The 20,711-nt window shown below is 42.6% G+C and overlaps 1 protein-coding gene across 1 annotated transcript in view; it reads left to right on the top strand.

The window, feature by feature from the left end:
- LOC116423997 (uncharacterized) overlaps positions 1-20,711 on the top strand; it is a 161,974-nt gene that overhangs the window by 88,169 nt on the left and 53,094 nt on the right. The gene's annotated exons all lie outside the window — the stretch shown is intronic.

Below are 20,711 nucleotides of genomic sequence, written 5' to 3' on the forward strand. Positions count from 1 at the left end.
TAGATTAAGGATTTTTATACATTTATGGGAAACTTGGAAATGCAACGTTGCACATAACATATTAAATATTTAACGAACGGTGTGTAATATTTTTTGGAAATAATCATTTTTCATCGTAATTATTTGTTGCCGTGTTTCTGAAAATTTCAATTTGTATAAAAATCTGCGGTTGATTAATTGGAGAAGGATCCAATAAGTATTATAAATTCGGTAACAAATGTAATATTTGTAAAATGTGAAATTAGTGAGAGTCAGAGGATTCCAATATAAATTTGCACGGGAAACAAAAACGTGTAAATAATTATTTATAATATGAAAATTCAATTTTTTATATTCTCCGCTGTAACAAACATCATTAATCGCACGGACATTGCTCCAGCTTCGGCAAGGATATTAATTATCGTACGGTATTAAATTCAACGCTCGCTGAAATCAAACGGCTATAGATGCCCGATTTCATTATCGAAATATACTATACACATTGATCTACGAGAAACAAAACACCGTGATCACTAAACGCTCCGAACTCAAACGTTAATAACAATGTTAATCTTTCAAAGGAACATATATAAACGAACCTCTCTTGGGCAACTTGTCCCTCACTGCGTTCGAAATGCATCCACTAATTATACTAGTTCAGAGAAAATCCTCAAAGGAGCTTCTACTTTGGGGAATAATCTATTAACGTCAAACCATGCTCGATCACTGGTCACCTGTAAATCGACCCAAGTTATCTCTAAATCTAAGGATCAAAAGTATTGAAACTAATGTCGTGGTGGTGAAATTAAAGTATCCAATCCTATAAAAATATGTTACTCGTACTGGCGAAGAATTAGAGTTGGACAAATTGTAGTTCGATTAATACGCATTGAAACTCATAACTAATACGTAACTTCGACTTGCAAATTACTGTCTATAATTATTAAATTACATACACTGTATTCAGCTCAATTTTAATGATATGATACTTTATAGTATTATTATTACTTATATTTATTTACACTAATGTTTAATACTTCCAAGTATACTTCGAATCTTTCCATAAACCTAAATTGCTAAGAAAAAAACTAGAAAATCAGAATTACGATAAACATTCCCGAAAAATATTCTGAAAATCGCTACACTTTGGGTATCTTGCGTATCTTCCTGTATCGCGTGCGCTCTATAGACTTCTACGCATTCAAGTTTCCGATAAATGCATAAAAGTCCACAGTCTACTTATAACCATTTACTTTATTTCATGCATACGACGCAACGTCCCTGCCCACAGAAATTCCCAGCTCACCGGTCGATAAACGAAGTAACAGGCTTTTAGGCCCACCCCCGTTTGCTGAACAGACGCCACCGTTTCCCTCTCACCGGAGTATACTCCCGAAACCATTCGTTGCGGTTTATTGTGCGGCAAACGCGGATTTCTTTAAGCCGCGCCCGGCAATCGTTCCCTCGTCGGGAATAGAGGAATTCCTGCGTCGCGAATTGCCGCGGCGCAATTGAGACCCACTTTGTTGCCGGGATTGGTGATTCCGCGGTGGGGGTGGGCGCCTCGTTTCCCATCCGTGCGATCCCCTTCGAGACACCCTCAATCGATTATTCAGCGATTATTCTCTTTGAAGCTCTGCCCCTTTATCCTCGGCGTTTTTGTGCGTTGTTTGAAGTATTCCGCAATTTTCATGGGGTGCATCGACGTTAAAGAGCATATAACACGAAATGAAGTCTATAAAATAACAGGTTCACACCTGAAGATTCTTCAATATATCCCGTTAAGTCCTTAAACATTTCCGAAGTTGAACATTTAAGAAAAATATAATATTCTACTATCTCTAGACTCTATATTCCACAGGATTACCCCTCAAAATCAATCGAACCCGAATTAGCAATGTTTGTCCAACTGCATTAACCGCGAGCTTATGCGAAATTCGCGGATTTCACAGCCAGTCGGTTACAGCGAGATGATACACGACGGAAGTTCAGCGCTTCAGATCCCCAGTTTGATCCATAAAACGGTCAAAAACCATTCTACCCTGCGAGCCCTAAGTACATTTCAAACTTCCGTACTTAAACGTACCGTCGGTCCCCTCCCCGGCTATGGTACAGGGTAATCATCGCCGGTAGATCGTCCCCCAGCAATTCGATCTTCCGAAAGCTTCCGCAGAGCCCCGGCTTCAATTTCCATAAAACGTGCGGATCCGGACCGCCAGACTGTACCTGACAATCATTGCTGCGCGGTAATGGGACACCGGTGAGCCGCCGCCGCGGCCTTTGTCTCGTATTCTGGCCGCCGTCTACCTCGATCTTACGCGGTGGCTTCGATACGGGCGGCGCCATTGAAAACGCGACCTCGTCCCTTTCTAATTAGAACGTTTGACCCAGGCGAACCTTTCATCCGGACGGCTGGAAACGTCAGCGACAGACCGGACGACGCTACTGTCCGGATCACTCTCTTGCTCTCTGTTGGACCGTTCCGCGGCGGTCCAGCAACATGGCATCCGGGCTAATTCACGTTCCTTTGCCGGTGACGTTGGCCGGCGGTCAGTCAAGATGCATATTCGGTTGCGTGTTTCGGTGATACATTATGCGCCGTTCCAGTGACGCCACGCCGCGCAGCGCCGAGGGAATTTGGGGGTGCCGCGATGGTTGTTTGGTGCCCGGAGAATTGTGGTCCACTTCCCGGCCGATTTATGGACGCCGGCCGACGCGTCGCTACAACGGGGTTTCGAGCTGCGAACGCGACCGATGTTGGAGAGCCCTTCATGTTACGCTTTTTTCCTCGTTTTCGGATGATTCCGTGCGAGGCAGCGGCCGTTTGTCTTGGTTTTCGACGGTTCGCGATGGCTTTTCGTATGGTTGGAAGCGTCGCGTTGCTTCCGCTGCACGTAGTTTTAATGATATTGGGGTTATTACTGAGGGAAATATGTGAAATGGACAGTTTTCTGTCAGGAGATTATAGATTGCGACTGTTACTTGAATTTGATGAAGATGTAGGTTTCCAATGCGAAATGTGGATACGCGAAGGCAAAAGGAGGTATAAAATTTAATTTACTACTCTCTGGTTTTGAGTTTAATATGTGCCGAGAAATACACGTCGCCAAATAGAAAATCATAGATCGCGACTATTACTAAATCCTTTTGATTAAGATGTTGATTAAGATGTGTTTCCAATGCGAAAAAGTTTAAATAACAGCAAAACGAAGCGCATAATTCAATTCACAACTCCACTGTTCGCTAGACCGATTGTATAAAATTGCATAGAAACGTTGATCCTACGCGTAAAATCGCTCGTTTATATAACGGTGTGAGTGTCAGCCCCGCTCGCGACGAACTCCTGAAACTCACTGGCAAAGAAGGATCTCCCTAGGGAACCCGGGAGGGCCTGGGATAATATTGAGATCGTTCGCATCTGTCTCGTGGGTGGCAGGGACCCCGGAACGAGGGAGAAGAAGACACTCTCCGCGTTTCCCGCGGGAGAAGAATAATCGTAAGAGACGCTGGGGATCGCCGCATAATAAGAAACGTTCGGCGGACGCTGGGTAGAAGAAGCGGCCGAAGTTGAGCCGCAAATTGTTCATTAAGGTGTCGGCCGCGCGAGGGAAATAGAATTCGACGGGGAACGCGGCTCGAGCGGTCTGGATTTAATCTAAATCTTGGTCGACGCGGCGCGGCTCAGCGAAACGGCGTGCCCCCGGAAAATAAGGGAACCAGAAGCCGACGAACGAAACTTTTCTCGTTAGGGAGCGGTCCCCTTTTCGCGGTTTTCCGGGCCGGGCCAGAATCCGACGGGAACCAGAATCGCGAACTCGATTATCCTTCTTTAAATGCATACCGAGGAAACGATCGGGGGTAAGAAGGAATTTAATCCTTAAGCAACCTCGCTAATTTATGGCGAAGGAAGTCGAGGAAACGGAGAACGGCAGACATTTTGCCGTGGGTAGATATTACGTGCTAAGACCCACGGAGACTGCGTGGATTGTGGTTAATAGTTAGTTGCTTTGGATGGTATTGATTGGTGTAATTACTTATATCCTTATTCTATAATTTATTTCTCAACTATAATAGATACACCTAGTTTGTCATTAATAATTTATTGAAAAAGGACAAAAATTCTTGGCATAGTCTATCTCTACGTTTACTCTAAACTATAATAATTGGTAACGGAAGAATAATATTTAGCTCGGACTCATAAGAGTTGAGTAATATGTATATTTGTTAAATTCTGTTTAAAATCTGTACCGCGAGTTTGACACGTAAGGGGTTAACTGATTCAAGACGAATTACAGATTAGCGGTGTAATGCAGTGCTTATAAAGATGAATCTTAAGAATATAAAGTAAAAATTAATGGTGTGTAAATATTAAGGCTTGTATTGGTTTCAAGCTGAGACCTCGAAATATGTTTTTATAAGACAAAGATTACTCTGTATAAAGTTTTAATATAAATCAGAAGGATGACCTGTTCTTGGTTGAACGATGATACGATACTGATGTTATTGTATTTTTCATGGCGAGTGTCCTCCTTCGGAAGACAGAAATATAAACTAGTTATATTTCGTCCAAGTTTTCAGCTCCTGAATTTTCCGCCTACTTTCGCGAAACCCCAGCGATTCTGCTCACACGGAAACTTTCCTTCGAACCCCCGACGCAGAAGCCGATAATTCAAGCATATTACGGTCGCGAGCTATATTTCTTCGGATCGTGCGGCAAGTTTCACAATAAGTTACGAACTGGCTCGTTCCGCTACGCTGGCCTGACTAATTCTCCTGAGAGGTTACAACCACCCCTTCGTGCACGAACCGAGTTGATTTTCAAAAATTTTCCTCAGCTTCCGTCATCTCAAAGTATTTGTTAAATGCATTTACTACATCATCGATCGAGAATTGGAAAATTTTGATTAATCAGCTAGAATTGGATTGTTTAAACACCTTGAAGTAATAAAATGTTCATCTAAAGACTTTGAATAGAACTCTATATTCTTTTCGATCTGTAGCTCCTATTCGAAGCTCAACTTTATTAGGTAGTAGTCGCTCGGAGGGACGGATACGTTCGTGCAGGAGAAGGAATGGCGTTCGATAAAAAAGAGCTAATCAGTCGGGACTGGATCGAACCGGGACTAAACCCGGGACGTGATCTTCCCCGTGACACGTTGAGTGCAGGCACTTCGGGTAAAAAATGGCCCTACCTCGGCTACGGTCCCTTCCCAAATGACGAGACGCGTGTCCGGAACGACGGTCGACCTGAATCATCTTGATCCTCTCGCTCGTCTACCAGTCACTATGTTTTCCATCGATTACCGTCGATCAATACCGTAAATCCACCAAGCAAAGGAGGGTCTATCTCTCAATCAAAGCATCTCGAATAAAATCAGTTCAAAAATTCAATTAATCATTCACAAGCATTATAAAGAACATCCAAAAACCTAGAAACCAATTATCTTTCGAACCATCAAACTAAAAAGAATCCTCTAGCAGGGTGCCCAAACAAAAGCACCCGAAATCCCTCGATCCATCTTCAACCGTTTCCACACTAGAGCCGAGATTCAATCGTGCCGAGTGGAACTGAACCAAAGGAACTAGACAAATCCTCTTAGCTCCTAAAGCAGCCATTAGCCATCGTTAAGTCTCACCGCAGCTCTCGAAACCAAAATATCCTGGGGAACAATATCAACAATATCAAGGGACCTAGTTTAAAGCCGGGCGGGGAAAGAAGGATTGGAAAAACCGGTTCGACGTCCAATCAGTTCCACAGACCTCTTTGTCAAAGTAGTCCATTCGAAGACGAACGACGCTGAACTAGCGCGAACATCATGATAGGGGATCCAGATTTGCAAGGGGCGTACGTGTGCGTTGGGCGGCAAGAAATGGCGCATGTCCGAGCTAGGCAGCCATCTGCCAATACCAAGTATCCTGAGCAACGTTACATCGTTGCCGGTCGATTGCAGGCGCGATATCGATTGTGAGGGGGCAAGAAGCCGTGACAGGAGGAGAGGCTCGAGTAGCCTCGGACAAGCGGATAGAAGGCTTATCAGCGATCTCTTGCCTGCCGACGGATAACCAGGCCTTCCGACGCTCCCTCTATCCCTCGATCGCGGCCCGAACCGAACGAGCGAGCGAGCGAGCAGATTTCATTCACCCCTACCCGAACCTCCCATCATGCCGTTAATATCGCGCCGGGCTTCCCTTGAATGGCACCCGCGGAAGTTTGAATAGACGTTTCATTCGCGCGGAAAACGCGGTTCCACCGCGTCTTGCGCCCCGGTGTTCACCAGAGGGTAATGGAGTTACGCGCCGCTGACGAAGCGGATTCGGCTTGTACGGACGGATTGTTGACAATCGATGGCAGGTGTTCGCGATGTTACAATGAGATTATCGAGCTGGTCTATGATCAACGGGATCGATACACGCGATAACGCGTTCGGATGCGGCCTGCTGGGGGGTAGGGTCTAATGTCGATCAGATGTTGAGCGTACATTAACCCCTTGTACTGCTTTGACGAGTCTTAATCGTGATCACGATTTCGGAAGTATGAATGTTATAAGCTAAACCTGAGGTCATGTTTTTTGTTCTATTCTCTACCTTGTCTCTAGCATTTCGGTCCCCTTGGCTAACGTTGGTTGCTATGGCCCGGACTTTACCTTGCTAAATGGTAGTGCAAAGTGAATCGAAAATAGCAAATGGAATGTTCGTCTTATAAACGTTGATCTATTTATGAAAATGTTGATAACGTTTAAACCGGGAGTCTTCCTGCAATATTCCCGACGCCCATAAGGGATGATTAAAGGGAAGTTTTCATCCGAAAGAAGCTTAGTTTCCTTTTTCTTCGTGGAAATACGCTTGAGAAATGTTATAAATCTTTCAAGATCCAACCACTGGGTCCATCATTTCTGCGTAATACCCAAACACTGAGTAGTCGGAGTCCTTCAACCAGTGCCTCGAAGAAAAAGCGAACGTTCGCAGGGTCCGCGGCTTTAATATCGAGCCCCTTCGTCGCTCGTTATTAACGGTTTACGGAGAGGAGCAACGGAAGTGGGTAGAAAAAAAAAGATGGCACGTTAGGAAAGGGCGAAGGGCGAACAAGATACAGAGAGGAAGAGATGAAAAAACGGCGGCCTCTTTAAGCTTTCACCGGTGACGAGTGCTTAACAAAGTAGCTCGGAAGGCCGCTTTGAAGCGGAGGTTTCGGTGTTGCCGGCGTTGCGTGTGCCAAAATCGCGAGGAAGAGGGGCGAATGGTGAAGAGGGGTCGTCGGAAACAAACGTGGCAGGAAAAAAGGAAACGTTTGGCCGACCTTCTTCCATCGAAAACTGGAGAGACCCGAACTCGAGTTGCTCCTTTTCTCCGAGTCTCCTCTAGCCAAATGGGAAATTCAATTTGTTGTTCGTCTTTCTTATTCAATCGCGCGTGAATATAGCATTACTAGACCTAACTGAAGATGACTTCACCTAGCTCCGATTGGAACAGTGATTGTATCCAACTTGGGCTCCATTTTTGGCATTATTTGAGGAATTGCAATTAGGTTCAACTAGGGTTCTGATTGAATCTAATTTAGATTCAATTTTGAGCATTACTTGGACTCGAGTTGGGTATAATTTATGCCTATTATTGACTATACATTGTATCAAATTAATAATTTAGATCTTGGTCGGATTTAACCCTAACCGAACTGGGATTTAACCTAATTCTTAGTGCTACAATTGCATTTAATGGTAGTTTTAGCTTTAGAAAGAAGGTATTTTCGAAAATGGGAAAAGGGATCGGTGATATGAAATTTCTTTCATGCTATCAGATTCCAGGGATGATGGAAACCATCCCGGAAACCTGAGACGCATCCGCGTACAGTCGTTTCAGGGGAAATGTCTGGATTCGCTTAATTGTCTACTCGACCAACGGGGCGAGTTTAGTGGAATACTCCACACAAGTGTTCTTTTGTTGGAATGGTGGCGCGGAAGCAATAGAGCGCGGTACAATCGATGAAAATTGATTCAGGGTAATTGGTATACGATGGTACAGTTTGTGTGGCTTTTCGGCGGGCTCTCTCGCCGAGAATCTAATTTGTAGCTGTGTATCTAATTTGTCCGATAGAACTATCGTTTGTACCGATCACAGTCTTCATAGAAAAACCTAATTATACAATCCATCAACCGGAAAATCACTCTCACAGAACTAAATCAAAACACAGAAGAACCACCTTAACACTGAAACCACCAACTAATTATACCGACTTACTTAGAATTTCTCGTAAAACTTAGAATCCTGCATTTTTCAGGATTCAAACCAATGTTTATTATTACACCTGCTCAAATTCACGAATTAATTTCACCACTTATCACAGAAACATCTTCGTATCTTTGATAATTGTAAATCGAAAATCCTGATTTTCACGCGTCCAGTAATTCTAACGTTAAACATCAAACGGTGATTCAACATCAATCACGTTCCAGCTAAAAGACTCATTCCCATGATCTTCCAACAAAGCCCAATCACTGTCGATAATCCACACACCTTGCATAATCGATATTCCAATCGAACGATTCATTAGACAGCAGAGAACCCTCGAATATTTCAATTTCGTCTGACGAGCGCTCAAATGATCGCGAACGTCGCGTCATGCCAGTTCGCCGGCCGACGTGTCCATAAATAAATTTCCTAGCCGTCTCGTCGCGAGCAAATAAGAAAGCACGGCTCGGGGAATGTATCCGACGGAACGATAAATCAAACGGTGGCAACGATTCCATCGGGCGATCTCCAACGGAACAAGATTAACGGTGCATCGAGCGGCGATGCCTGCGGCCGCTAAGTCAACAGAACCATTCCGCTGACAGTTTTCATCGAGAATCTTCGTCGGATGCTTCCAACCCCCATTCTCTCCCCTATACCCCCGTTCGCCGATGTACCGACCCCACCGCCACGCAAACTTTCATCGACCACCCTCTCTTTCCGCCGCCCAGCCTCTTATAACCGCCTATGTTTCGCCCGTGTCAGAAACCACCCTCCTCGATTCTCCATTTCATTCAGCCCCCTACCCTCGTCCTTGGTCTCCCTTTACAAGCCAGAACTCGACGACGCCTCCCTTGTTTCTCTTCCGATACAGAATGTCTCCCTGCTACCGGCCATCTCGTGCGCAGCGACAATAAACGTCGTTTAATCAGGTTAAGAGGAGAGCCCGGAATCTACAGGGTGTTTCGGTAAATAGGTTGAAGCGGCTGGAGCGAGTCTGGAGGATAGCTGTCACTTTTTAGGATCGATTAACCCGTTCGAGGGGTTCCTTTAGTCAGAGTTTTTTTAAAGATGGATCCTAGAAGTTGAGACTTGAAATTGGCACCTACACTGTTACTGTGTATTCTTTGCGACCCTTTTTGTAATCATTTTGTGGGCTTTTGGCTGAAAACTAGTACAAATTTGGATATTTGAACACCTTTGATTTTTACTGCAAACTGGTAAAGTAAGCTGGTTTTTCGCTTTAATTGATAGTAAAAATTCATCATCATTATACACCTGAAGTAGCAATTGGTATGGAATGGATGGAGGCTTGAATTAGAGTTGTAATTAGGTTTTTTGTATAATGTTCTTGTTTAACATTTGAACTATGAAGATTTTTAAAAATTACATAGACTTTCTTTGAAAGTTATAATAGATGAAAAGAGAAGCTATTAATATTTTTTATAATTAATACTAGTATTATATTCGTGGTTGCAAAATGGAAAGATTGAAACCAGCCATTTGAACTGGTATGGTTGATCTAGCGTAAAAAGAGAAAGGGCTTCTGACTATTTTGTTATCATTCCTGTCCCGACTGTCGAGTAAATTATATGCAAATCGGTGAAAGTGAACGATGCTTGTGGTATTCTCAGAGAAACGTAGTTCATGATACCTCCACGGTTACCTCTGAACATTGTCAATATTAACTATTAGCGATTTAACACGGTCGGAGAAACACCAGAGAATTTACATTGAAGGTGGTTGAACGCGGAATCTCCGTGAGACGCGACGCGCGTGCACGCGCGCCAGCACAGTCGTACGAGTAATTAGAAACGCGTAATTAAGGCAAACTTAAGGCAATATCGTAGTTCGCCCCCGTGAAATTCCCGCAGGAAGGTTATCCGTTTGAAACCGTGGAAGAAAAGAGCTCGGGGAAGCGCGATCGTGTTCCTCCACGGTATATTTAAACACGAAACCGTTGTAAACGCACATTTATCTTAGGCAAGAATTCACCGTGGCTCCTCTCCGCGTCAGACGGTTTTCCTGAAACCAAGATAAGTAGCCTCTAAGCCCTGTGCACACAGAAGAACAGAACTTTCCGGTCATCTCGGCGAGAAAAACTGTAATTTCCCTTCAAGTAGAAATATCTCCCAGAAAATTCATTAATAACGATTAAATCCTATTTCTTTCGAAGGTAACGATGTGTAAAATTTAAAAATCTTTCGTGTAAAATTTCGATCATGTTCTAACTGTCTAGATTTGGTTGTTTCGATGTGGAACAAGCTTAAACGAATTGATTACAAAGAGCAACGGTTAAGAAGCGAGACGCATAAAGAATGTAATTAAAGTGCGATTTCAGTTTTTCCCTATGGATTGCGTATGAACGCGGCTTTACGTTTAGAATTCCGAAGAATAATGGCAACGTCGCGGATCCGCGACGACCAGCACGAAGGAGGAAAAAAAAAAGAAAGAGAAGATGCATCGTCGGAAGAATATCGCATGGGCCACGATTATTTTCTTCCTATCTGGGTGAATGTGGCCGGTCGCGATAAGAAATGATAGAAGCGGCCCGAGATACCGCGACAATGTAGCCGGCGGAGTGCGCGGAACGACTTAATGGCGCCTTGGAAGAACCAGAAAACCTCGGGCGCAATTTCGGCTGCGTTAATAGCCCATTGCACGCAGGGATAACGCCCGTAATTATTACATTACATCGGCCTGTCGACCCGTATATTAGAACTGACACGGATGTAATGAAATTCGACGCGAATCCATAATACACGAGTTGAACGACCGACACATGATTAGTTCCATAATTAATGCAACGGTCGCGTTGCCTCGGCCGAAATAATTAATACTGGAACCGCAGAAAGAAATCGTAATTTCAATTTAGCTATCAAATAAATCTAAAATTGACTGATGCTTTAACACGTTGGGTCATTTCATGGGACGAAATGCACAAAGTGCAAAAATTATCAAATTATTTGACGGAGTTGCGTTATGATTATTGCGCGTTTAACTTGGTGCGTTTTGATGAGTTATTCGGCATTATTTATAGAATTGAAAAGTTTTCAAATTATCGTCGTTCAGTGCAGTCACTATGATAACTACGATAAATATGATAAGTAACTAAAACCAAAATAAAGCTGTATTAACAACTACAATATAATAATTCCAGTCATAGATATAAAGAACATTCACAACAAATGCTCTCGATTTCAAATATAAACTCTCATCCGCAGCGGTATAATCGTTCCAAAGGAGTCGCGGTAACAATAAACCATCGTTAAAAGACACTCCTACCTTTTATTCCGTTTTTTACGTCCACTCAGCGACGGAATAAATCAGGCCGAGCAGCTCGAAGGGAACGTTCCAAGCGACGCAGTTGAAACAGCACGGCGCGCCGCGGCGGAGTAGAAGCGATTCGTCCTCGCGAAACCCTCGTAAAAACGGCGATTATTTTCTGCGCCGGTAAGACTATCGAATCGCCGAAAGTATGCGGAACCAGTGCCGCGCTCGGCCATCAAGGAATTAAGATCTTCGTGATCCGGGAAACGTCCGGGTACGTCGAGTACACGCACGCGCGGTTTTACGGCGTTTTTACGTTTTCCGATAAAACGAATAGCCTGCGGAGGGGTACAACGTATCGGAAAATAAACCGACGGAGATGATTCTACGGGGAAAAAACCGCATCGCGAATGTGGAGCAACGTTTCACCGTCGTTTTCGAGTAAATCGGGGTTAACGTTGCGCCTCGCGGCGCGGTGCGTCGATTGTCCCGGGCGCGGAAGCTTTTATGGGGAAACCGTGTCCCGAGTTTCCCGTTCTGATTCTCCCGAAGAAAATATCCGCGTCGAGTTCTACGGGGATCTCAGCTGCGGACAGAAACAGAAAAGGATCCGCGCTGCTTACGCTGCAGAGCTAAATTGGCCGCGTCAATTTAATATTCCCGCGCGCGGGAAAAGAGCGGCGATCCGCTCAAAGGAATCGGATGACTTTCAGATGAGCCGGGATCCGTGAGCCCCGTAAGGGCCTCGTCAAAGGAAGGCATTTTCATTCGCGCCGGGTTCCTGGCACACGGACTGCGCGCGGATTTAATGAATTTTAGAGCATTCCGTTCACGGCAATAAGTTACCGAAGCGGGACAAAGAATGATTTTTTTCGTTTTCCGCGCACCATCCGGAAAGTTTCGTGTCCCAGCCGGTGGGGTATCTCCTATGAGAACGACCGGCCACCGAATTCCTTCTGAACGACGACAGAGAAGAATCCCCTTGTTAAAGGTGGTCCGTATCTTTTCCGGAGTTCCGGCGCGTGCCACGTCCGCCGGAAGAATCGAATACTTTTCAGATTAAATCAAATTTCCCCGCGAGCTGCTCGCCGCCCCGGTTTCAGGGAACGAGTTTTGTCAATTCTTTCCTTTTCTAATTCGATGAGGGAACGGAGAGAGCCTTTACCGTGCCATCCCTCCGAGAAGAAATTTTATTAACCGGTGTCCAGGGAAGGCGGAAGTGCTCGCGCGACGCTCGACACTATCATGGGCGTAAAGTCCTTCCCGGGGAATGCTGCCACGGTATTGCAGGAAGCTTAAGTGTTCAATATTCTCGAATTAATCTTTTTATATTGGGTTATTCGTTGAAATTGTTTTAGAAATTATTTAGTAATTCTGAATCTTTAGGTTTAGATATGATGCAAATGTTAAATACCTCGGTTTTGAAATTATCTAAATCTAAAATCTCTTAGCCTAGAAATTTCTTAAATTTGGATCTCTCTATGTCGAAATTACCTAAATTTCAAACTCCTCAATTTAGAAATTATCTAAGACTCAATTATCTAAATATCTCTATTTAGAAGTTACCTAAATCTCGTATCCTTTGGCATAGAAATTATCAAAATCTTAAATCTCCCAATCTAGAAATTACTTAAATTTACAGCTCTCAGTTTTCGAAATTACCTAAATTTCAAACTTCTCAATTTAGAAATGATCTAAGTCTGAAATATCTTCACTCAGAAGTTGCCTAATAAATCCCTCAACATAGGAACGACCCTAATCGTAAACCTCTCAATTCATAAATTGCCCGAATCTTAAACTTCTGAATTCCTGAACCATTTATCATCAGAACTCGATTAATAGCTATTCCAAGAGTGGAACATAAAGATATATCTTACGAAAAATTCTAGATTCGTGTTCCAGCGCGGAATTGCCATTTGTAAGCTTACGCGGACGCCGGCGAGACATTCCTAATCAATTTCAATGAACGTAAGAATGACAAAACGGAGCCGAGTAACGTTTCCGGCGCCCCGAGCGTCGGTAAATCGCGGCGGGAGCTTAAACGTGAACTTTACGCGGTAATCCCCGACACCTGCGACAGTTTTGAACCAAATTCCGTCTCCCAGGTTCGAGGCTTAGTTCGCGCTACAAATTTCTGCTCGAACGCCGATTGGGGAGGTCCTTAAGGCGCGTTACACGCGATACCGGGCACACGATCGGTTCCGACCTGGTAACTTCGCAATTTACATCCCCCGTTCGCTCCGTTATCGCAGCCCCCCTCTAATTTTGGCTAATACAGCCACGGGTAGACTGGGTGCTCGCGATATATTCCGCGATCCAGGCTGCTGCGATTATCGCGGCGCGGTCTTGTGACTCGTTTCCCGCGCGAAATCCAGGAAACTTGAAAATTAAGGCGCTCCTTGAGGTTCGGAGATGAAATCGAGTAAGTTTCGTACGATCCCCTGCATTGAATCCAGAAGACACGTTCTGTTAACTTTTTCCATTTCCTGATATTTCATTCTATCTAGAATCATTCCGTGTATATAGTTCTCTTAGTTAATTAAAAATTATTTGATAATCGATTGCGAGATGAATCACCCTCTTCTATTTTCTTTCATTCTATTCTTAATCACCCCACAAACGAAAACAGTAAAATAAGTTTGAATTAATTTCTTGTTTTCTAATATTATTTCATACTTATCAAACCTTGATAATTCAATTTGAAATCAAGAAAATTTATTTATAGTAACTGTTAATTATTCTCGAGTAAATAATGTTCTTCGAGCGACAAGGGTTAACTAATAATTCGTTAATAACCGTTTCACTTCAACATTTTTCGTTCTATAATTCCCACGCTTCCTTTCCCCATTCCCCGATAGACGAAAGTTTCTTCATTAATAAGAGAAAGGATCGTTTCGTTTCCACGTTGAATTTTTGCGTGAGCCAATGTTTCTCTTGCCCGTTCGCCGGGTAAAGTCTAATGAATTTCGAATATTTAATTCAACCGCAGCCCCGGGTTGGCTTAATCAAGATCAGACCCGCGGTTGTTTAATCTTTCACAGGCGGAGCGTGCAGTGTCCTGCGCGATCGTGATTGTGCGCAGCGCAACGGCGAACGTTTCACCCGATAAAACTCGCTTATGCACCCGCGGGCTCGGACTAATGCCTGTGATTATGTGCTAATGATCGGCCGACTCGAAATGGATATCGCGACCGAACGTAATTATATCGTGTTTAGGCTGCGTTTGTAACGGGTCCCCGCGGCGCGATTTGTTCCGACACGCGCGACCGGTTAGGCGGGTTAATGCGCTCGTCAGCTCCGGTCTTACTCGTCGCGCGCCGCTAATTTTGCGGGGTTTATAGAATCCTATGAAATGCGCATCAACGGAATTCCGCGTGACGGGTTACGGATAAATTTCGTGGCTGACGGGAATATTAATTATCTCCCATCGGAGATATTTAACCAGATTTATAACGGAAACGATTTCGCGGAGATTCTTTGAGCTTGACAGCGACACTTCAATTAGGTATTCCGCAGAAATTGATGTTGCCATAAAGAATGTTTAATTAAATTGCCTTCAACGCGGACGATTCGAGTTGAAATTCAACGGTAATTAACGTTTTCCGGTGGTATGTCTATTTAAATACCGAGGTATCGTGTAATCGAGATGTGTCTGACAAGGGACGCTTTCCGAGCACACGTCGATTTTGACGAAACTTACGTGAGACATAGTTTTCAAGAAAATATTTGATACGTATTCTTTCGTATCGAACATCTACTTTAAAGGGGTGGAGATACTTTTCAAAGTTCAAGGTTGAAAGTATATTTTTCACAATATCTCTGGAACTAGGGGGTGTAGAAAAAGAATTTTATTTTAAATTGTTCGTCTCAAAATGGACAGTTCAGATTTCTTTTATATAGCCCGTAATTTCAGGGATAGTGTAAAAAATATACTTTCAACCTTCAACTTTGAAGGGCGTTTTCACCCCTTCAATATGTGTCAAATATTGCCTTGAGAACTATATCTCACATAGGTTTCGTCAAGAACGGTGTATGATGGTTGGAAAGGTTCCCTTGTGAGGTGTATTGCGAATTAAGGGATGATTTTGATACGAAACACGATGGTTAAGTTATCAGAATGAATATTAAATTGAATGTTAGAGCATAACAAATGTCGATCTCTTAAATAATTTAGCCAATCGTCGCGTCGCGCGAGACGTGTAATTGTAGAATTGTAAATTGAAAATTAGTAACTGCACTGGCACTTCACTGTAGAAGTTTGTTGCGTCGGTCGAATTAATCAGTACCAGACAAGGCGGGCGTTGAATTTCGCAAATATTACACTGGATGAATCGGACCAGGGCGAGGTGTGGAGTAACTTCACAACGACGGAGCTTCGTAAATCCAGAAACGTTTGAGTTCTAATTGGACCTACACGTTCTCCGGGCGGCGCGCGCTGCTCGAGTGAGGCTTCCCACGTTTCTACGTTGAATAAATGAAGGCTGCGTGTCCACGAGGAGCACGTTGGAATACATTACATTCAGCGAATCAGCGCCCACGATTGTATTAAACCAGCAACTACGATAAATCCTTTGAGTTCCTGAACGTACGGAGATAAATCACGTTCACCCGCTCCCAAAATTGGGCAACAAGTTTACCAATCAACCCTATGGCCCGCACACTTGCGGAGAATCCCAGAAACGACACTCGATTTACTCCACTTCTCCAATAAAAAACAAATATACGGAGTGTCATGTAAATGGTTATGCAACCGGATAGGGGTTGATTCTATGTCAAAAACAATAAGTTGAAAATATAGAATAAAATTGTTTCATATGAGGTTTTGTTTTCGAGAAAATCGACTTCGAATATCCGCGGTGCACTTGATCATGTCTCGTTACTGGATCTCAGTGTAAATTATTATCTCGATTGAAATTTATGTTGAAACAAATTACCAACATCACGCAAATGTTTACTGTACTCGATAGTTAAACATACGCAATGAAACGGGACGGTAAAGTACTCATAAAATTTATTAGTACAGAAATTGTGGAAAACGTTGTTCATTCTGTCGAGCAAATAATTCTGCTCTTCCAATTAAATTTCTATGAACGCTTTCTAACGCATTCTGTTGTTTTCATGTATGAAACGCTGTAATAAGTGGAGCATGCGTCGTTTTCCTTGCCTCTGTGCACTTTTAGCTCATGTGTAGTCAACCAAGACTTGAAAGGCTTACTTTAGGATAGTAGGAATAGTAGGATAGTAAGTAAAATAAACATTTTCGTGACGTTGGAAGTCTTTGTCAGCATAAACCTCAATCTAGTCAATGATCTACAGTGAGGTCTAATAACGAGACACTACCAAGAAAACAATGCCTTATATAAAAACATGTTATTCTATATTTTCAACTTATTTTTTCATATAAAATCAGCCTCTATCCAGTTGCATCAGTTATATGATACCTTATGTACGAAAAAAATATGAATCCCTGTTGATCGTTCGATTCCACCGAAAAACAAACCTTCGATTCCGATAACATTTATTTCCGCAGAAGTACACGAAACAATATAAACTGAACAGTTTACAATAGAAATATTAACTTCGAATTGCATACAAATTTCGACTCAGTTTAATTAACTAAATAAATATTGTTTGCGTCGAATGATAAATTCCAAACTTCCATCTTTGTGCACGAGTGTGTATGTGTGCGTTACACAGAAAACCACGACTTATTGGAGTTCATTTTTTCTAAATAGTTCCACGGAATCGCTAACTTACTTTCCGAGCTGACTGTGCCAGAATATCGGCGCACGGGTTAAATAAACTGAACCGGCGCCAGAAAATATCCAATACCAGGCCGCGCCGGATAATGATCTTCCCCGTGCTGCGTCTACGAGTTAAATAACAAAGATTCCCGGTTTAATTGCCGTTCTTCCGGGCCGCGGCGCACCGAACACGGAAAGCGGCGCGCGCTGCCGAAGAAAAACAAGCGTCCAATCGGGCCGAATCGCATGATAACCCGCTCGATTGGCTGTTATTCCGATCGCAGGACGAAACTTTTGTTCGCCGAATAAATAACACGGAATCGGGCCACGGGAAAAAACACGAACGTAGCCGGCGGAGGATCGAAATGGTCCTTTCGATCGCGCGTTACGACGGGAAGATCGTAACGCCGCCGAACGAACGATTCCGCGGTGTAACATCCACCTTTCTTCTTTTTTTTTTCTATTTCGGAACAGCCATTACGCGTCGCTGTTACCAACGGAATCGAGACAGAATCCTGTCGAAAAATCATACCGCAAACACCGGTATTGTGAGCCGGATCGAAATCTGGTTAACGAAACTTTAAAAGCTTCGGTTTCTCCGTGCGACGATCGGAACGCGGACACGAGCAATCTGACCGTGGAATTTCGATTTTCGTTCGTTTATCGGCGAGAGCTCTCGCGCTCGAAAATTCCGGCGTGTCTCCGTGGTCGGATTTCTCTGTTTTTTATGTTCAGCGATGGAATCCGTTGATCATCGCTGCCTTTGACATCGAATTATCATAGCGATATGACTGATATTTGAAGTGTGAAACGAATTTGATGTGTTTTTAGTGTATTCGGGACCTTATGAATTATAGGCGATTGTAATTGAAGAATAAGGAAGAAAGTGCTATTACCATTTAACGAGAATTACAAATCGTTTTGTGCTTTTTCACTTATTTCAACATCTTTCATTTTTGATAGTAATTTTCGCAACAAGTGCTATCAAATGTCACTATTAATCTACGAAAAGAAACGATGTCTTGAATTTTTATTTCACATCGCAACTAGAAAGTAGTCCGTTGAAACTACGTTTAAAGTTACATTGTATTCCACAGGATACAACATTATCCTAAATACTTTGTTCGAAGTGTGCTCCACGTTATAGTCAGTTGGCATGAAGCAATCTGAACAATTCAATCTTCTAATTAAATAAAAATTTTAAAAATGCAACCTAAAAATATCAAAGAATACTCAATATAGTAGTTCCCTTGAATAAAATTATTATCGAACAAACTAAAACAGTTGCTGCAAGCGCAACGTACTGCTCGAAATCGTTCGGAAGATCGAAATGCCAGCCGCGACTCGGCGCTGTATTTAATTAGAACCGAAAACAACCGGGCAATAAGCATCGTAACGATATTTCACGGGCGCGTGTTCGGCGAATGCGAAAAAGTAATCGGGGAGAATCGACGATTGAATCGTTCCAATTTCATCGGCTCTCGCTGCGCGTCGAAACGCAGTGTCGGGGCGGGGGATCGGGATGCACAAAGCGCGGAATTGGTATGTTTGAGTCAGGGCCCGGCCTAATTACGTGGATAATTATCGGGGGTTGATTGGTAGGCGGCGCTGGTAAGGCCGGTTAATGAATATGGATAAATCGTAAGTGTCCCCGATATTGGTTTCCGGCGGGCCGGACCGCGGTGTAATATCGCTGATTTACGGATTCGATGGTTCTACATCGAAAAGATGATCATTGCTATTTATTGGAAGCGCGTGGAAATTGTTTTGATCCTATAGAATGAAGATCTTTACAGAGTACACGTCTATTTCACTGATTTGATATGAAACAGTACAAATTCGAAGAATGTTATATTCGAATTACGTTAGAATTCTATGCAATTTATCCTGTTTTCGATTGATCCTGCTTACAAAGGATACAATAATAAAGTAACATGTAGTTTTGTTCAATGGCTCGTGATAAATATTCTAAGTAGAATTAACTTGTAACGATCAAACGATCGAAATATATGGTGTTGAGAATTAATTCCAGACTCTCAAATGACCCTCAGTCACCACTGATTTGATAAAATAATTAAGTTAAATATTTAATATTTTCATTATTAAATTAGTTTCAAGAAACGTCTATGTCTCACCACCAAATAATGAATATTTCTAACGAAAAACTTTAGAGAGCGAAGGATTAATAATAGTTTGTACCGTTGACTTATTGTTGATTGCAAAATTATTTGTAAGTACCTGAAATCGGTAAGCAGAAATAATGTATACAATATTAATCTCCAGATCATGAAATATCGGATGAGTGGAATATTTAATAGTCGAACGCATTACATTCCTCAACAAAACCGTATACGATTAATTAGAAGGAACCGCGCTGAACCGATTATCCTTGAATTCCGGGTCGCGGACGGCAATGATGGCCCGGTCCCGTGGCGAAAGTTTTAACAAGCTGCACGTTAAATATTGATTTTAAAGAGAAACAAGCGGGACACCGGTCCGGGGCTGTGTATTTTTACGGGTGCCGTGTTTCTCGTGGAGTGCTTAAACAGGGAGCCGTCCGCCCGCTTGATATAGACTTATTCGGCGGAAAACGCTCCCACGGGATATCCCGTGGGAGCCGGCAGGATATGACTGGCAAACAATATTGTCTATTCCGCGCGGACGCCGCAGAAACTCGACTTCGGGAAATTATTGTCTTTCGTGTCTCTCGAATTTCTTATTTGGAATCGCCGACTGGGAGACAGAATGCGAGACAGGTTTAAAGGAAATATCGGATTCGCTTTCGTCGTACGGATCTATCCAAGAGGGCGTCATATTTTCTCGTTACTCTTTTACGAAGAATTCTTCTATATACATTTTTTAATGATTCTTATCGATTTTCTTGATTCGATTGGATTCTTGTAGCACTTTGAACGGGACTCTTTGGACTTTCTTGATATTATTTAGTGATACGGTTTCAACATTGAAAATTGAAAATTTGTAATTGATCATTGATCGTATTTGAATACTGGAAATACTGGATAATATATTACTCCTTGAAAATATTTCATTGTTTGTAATGTTGCTAATTTATAGAATATATAAGAAGAAATAGTAAAATTTGTTTAAATCTAATCTTTACCTCAGATGTTTCCAACCTTTATGCTACTAAGCTTCCCTAAAAAAAATATTTCTTCCACACCTACCTATCTGTTAATAGATATAATAATATAGACACATTTTAAATAATAATAAGTTTATTACAAAATAAACATTACTTCACTGAATCTGTACTGTTGCGTTACGATAAGAAGTTTATTCATTTGTAGATGTTATGGTATGCACATTTATTTTTTATTTAAAATTTTGGCGTCTTTCTTAGCAATAGTCCACGTCTCCCAGGTTGGAAACCGCGGGTTTACCCGAATGTTATGTTAATGTTTACGAAAGTGAAATATTTAGACATATTCGAGAGAATGGATTGAACAGTTTATGGAAAAACAACTGTTGAAA

Source organism: Nomia melanderi, chromosome 13 (genome assembly GCF_051020985.1).
Source record: "Nomia melanderi isolate GNS246 chromosome 13, iyNomMela1, whole genome shotgun sequence".
NCBI lineage: Eukaryota > Metazoa > Arthropoda > Insecta > Hymenoptera > Halictidae > Nomia > Nomia melanderi.